The sequence below is a fragment of the Ascaphus truei genome, chromosome 13, assembly GCF_040206685.1.
Source record: "Ascaphus truei isolate aAscTru1 chromosome 13, aAscTru1.hap1, whole genome shotgun sequence".
Taxonomy (NCBI): Eukaryota; Metazoa; Chordata; class Amphibia; order Anura; family Ascaphidae; genus Ascaphus; species Ascaphus truei.
The window spans coordinates 27,428,318-27,432,232 of record NC_134495.1 but is presented as its reverse complement, the minus strand read 5'-3'; the positions used below and the strand labels follow the sequence as shown (position 1 = coordinate 27,432,232).

The following is a 3,915-nucleotide window of genomic DNA, read 5'->3' as shown; positions in this document are numbered from 1 at the left end:
CCAATGGCACAAACTCCAGGTTCTTGCAGCCCATTTCGAAGGGATCACCAGTCCCTATAGATATCTAGAAAAAAGGAAAAAGAAAGAAACAGGCGCACACCTAGTGCATTACCATAATAAAAAATGTATTAAAGGAACATAAAATCTATAAAATGCCCACTCACAAAGGTACAGCAATAATAAGCGTGTATGAGATAGGCTCTCATGTGCCAGCACTCCAGCAACAGCGTCCAGCTTACCTTTGTGAGTGGGCATTTTATAGATTTTATGTTCCTTTAATACATTTTTTATTATGGTAATGCACTAGGTGTGCGCCTGTTTCTTTCTTTTTCCTTTGTTATATATACAGTATATATATATATATATATATATATATATATATATATATATATATATATATATGCAGAAAACAAGAAGAAAAAACAGGCGCACTCCTAGTGTGAAAAAGTATAAAACAGTATTTATGGGATTGTAAAATATATAAAGCGCACTCACAAACAGAGTAAAAATAATACCATTTATGAGATATACTCAATCGCCTTGAAGCTGTGAAGGGAATGTATCAGCCTGTCCCGTTGGTGCCACCTCTGGTGTATCCGTTGGTTCAGCAAGGTGCACTGAAGCCACCGCAGCTAGATGATGTAATAATCAGCAACACGGTCAGAGACTCCCTCCAGATACACCTCCCACAGCTCTCACTGCTCACCAGTAGGCAAATACAAAACCGGAAGCGCCAGCAGTCCCAAGCAAAATAGCAACAGCTCCAAGGTACTCTCTCCGTTCGTGCAGTAATGTCAGCCACAAACTCGCCTCTTTGGGAAACGCCCTACTCGTTTCGTCACTAAGGACTTCGTCAGGGGTATTCAATGGTCAAAAGGGGTGTCCTTTATATCACCTTTACTGTTGTGATTGGCCAGTACGGATGGTGGGCGGGTACTTTCAATTACTGATGAATTCCAAGACAAAAAATATGTCGAGAAAAAATGAGAAAACAAGTTATCAGTCCACTCCCACATTTATTACTCAGTACAATCATTCAGCTTACAGTATAAAAAATAAACATTGGGGAATTATTCGAAGTGATCCGATTATTTGGCCTCTGATGCCTGTTCATGTACCCATACTTTTTAAAAAAGCAAGATCTCTAAAGACCATCATTACCCACCGTAGGCTGAAGGATTCTACTACCAACTTTTGTAATGAAAACAGAAATAATAATACCAAAATGAGAGATAAGGGCAATTTTTCATGGGATAGGAATCGTTGCATTACCTGTAGACACATAAATAAAAAGATGCATTTACTGTACATCATTTTCAAATGGTATAACTTATAAGGTTAATGATTACATCGATTGCCTAAGTACATTTGTGATATATCTTATATTATGTGAATGTGGTCTCCAATATATTGGTAGAACATCAAGAACTTTAGGCACACGGTTCCTAGAACATAGGAGAAATGTCATACGTGGGTTTACCATGCACAGTTTATCACGACACTACATTAGTAAACATAATAAAAATCCATGTAGTTTGTCAGTTATGGGTATTGAATCCATTCCTTCTACTATATTGGGAGGTGATAGATTTAAGAAATTATGTACGCGTGAGACATATTCGATGTATGTACTAGGTACATTACATCCATGTGGATTGAATGATCATATTGATGTTAGCACTATTGTTTAATGTTATGGTACCAACATGTTTTAAAGTACGTCTCTGAGGTCTGGTTTGGATAGGTTTTCCTGTCCCCTCATTGATAGTTGTCTCATCTCAGTTTGGTTGGTTTTACTATAGGTGCTCCTTTGGCCATATAGACATAACAGGTGGAAAGTGCATTTATTAATAATATCATTATTATTCATTAATAGTATAGACACATTAGATTTATGCCTATGATTACACATACTTTGACACAAAGGTTTTTTGTACGTTTTTGGGGAGTTGTGGCCCCCATCGGTCCTGAGGTTTTTTCTGTCTCTGATTCTGCTTTCTCCAGTCTATGATTATTCTAATGGTTCTTAATGATATATTATTTGGTATATAATTTGCCTACGGCCACAACACCCTGAATGTGCCCGATCTTGTCTGATCTCAGAAGCTAAGCTGGGTTGGGCCTGGTTAGTACTTGGATGGGAGACCGCCTGGGAATACCAGGTGCTGTAGGCTAAAAATGTTATTTTATCCCCTATATTATGTATTTTATTTTTATTCCTTCCTTTTCATATTTCTCTTTCCCCTCCCCTTTTTCCTTCAAACCTTTCCCCCCCTTCCCCTTTTTCCATTCCCTGTTCCATTTCCCACCTCCCTTCCCCCCTCTTTTCCCCCCGTTTTTTCATTTTACTTTCCCCTCCCCCCACCTTTTTTTTTTTTTTTTTTTTTCCCCACAGGTCATGCATTTCTCTTATGATTTTTATTATGCTTGTGTGTTGCTCCAATGAGATTTTTCTGTGCTTATTTAATGTGTTATTCTTTTACTTCTATATATAGTTTATTTTTGGATGTATCCAATATTTAATCTCTGTCCTTTTAAGATTTATTATTTGTATGTTGTTCATTCATCTAGCTATTCGTTTTCATTTGTTAGTAGGAATATGTTTAAACTGCTTACAAATAGGCTCTAGTGCTTTATGATTGTCATGTATAATGTTGTCCAGCAATGAAACAGGGTTAAATTTGTGAAATTGAAAGTACCAGCCCACCATCCGTACTGGCCAATCACAACAGTAAAGGTGACATAAAGGACACCCCTTTTGACCATTGAATTCTACCCCTGACGAAGTCCTTAGTGACGAAACGCGTAGGGCGTTTCCCAAAGAGGCGAGTTTGTGGCTGACATTACTGCACGAACAGAGAGAGTACCTTGGAGCTGTTGCTATTTTGCTTGGGACTGCTGTCGCTTCCGGTTTTGCTGTTGTCTGCTGGTGAGCAATGAGAACTGTGGGAGGTGTATCTGGAGGGAGTCTCTGACCATGTTGCTGATTATTACATCATCTGGCTGCGGTGGCTTCAGTGCACCTTGCTGAACCAACAGACACACCAGAGGTGGCACCAACGGGACAGGCTGATACATTCCCTTCACAGCTTCAAGGCAATTGAGTATATCTCATAAATGGTATTATTTTTACTCTGTTTGTGAGTGCGCTTTTTATATTTTACAATCCCATAAATACTGTTTTATACTTTATCACACTAGGAGTGCGCCTGTTTTTTCTTCTTGTTTTCTGCAGATATCCTTAGGATTTGGTGATCCTTATATACGGGCAGCAAAACTCCAGTGGACTAAGTAAATTTTTTGGAATTTCAACTGACATCTGGTTTTTATTTTATTTTTTATGTTTCATGTTTTTTATTTTTGCTATAGATTCCACTTGTTTTTATCACAAATTCGCTCTTTTGGGGATTCTTTGGTCTATAGCCTTGTTAACTCTATCTGATTTACACAGCTGATTTATCCTTATCAAGCTTCCTAAGGCGCTACTCCAATTTGTTTGTTTTATATATATATATATATATATATAGCAACTGTAAATATTACTGTATGTTCATTTGCATGTCTTAGACAGGTCTGCAACCCTGTCTTTCCCCATTGTCACCCAGCATACAGCGCTTCCACTGCAGCAAGGGATTCTGGGAAATGACATGCAAATGAGCACTCAGTGCCACCTTTTGTCTCAAGCTCGTATTACACAAGCCAATCCTCAAGCCAATGCATGCTGTTTTAAACACAGCTTTTAAACAGAGGCTGGGATGAGATGCAAAGCCATTAGACCTACTCACATACATGTTTCAACCTTGATGGGTATCATATATATATATATATATATATATATATATATATATATATATATATATATATATATATATATATATATATATATATATATATATATACAGTATATACAAGCTC

General features: G+C 37.4%; 1 pseudogene; it reads left to right on the top strand.

Annotated features, from left to right (window-relative positions):
• Positions 1 to 2,055: 2,055 nt before the first annotated feature.
• LOC142465310 (5S ribosomal RNA) lies at positions 2,056 to 2,174 on the top strand (annotated as a pseudogene).
• The last annotated feature ends 1,741 nt before the right edge of the window (positions 2,175 to 3,915 follow it).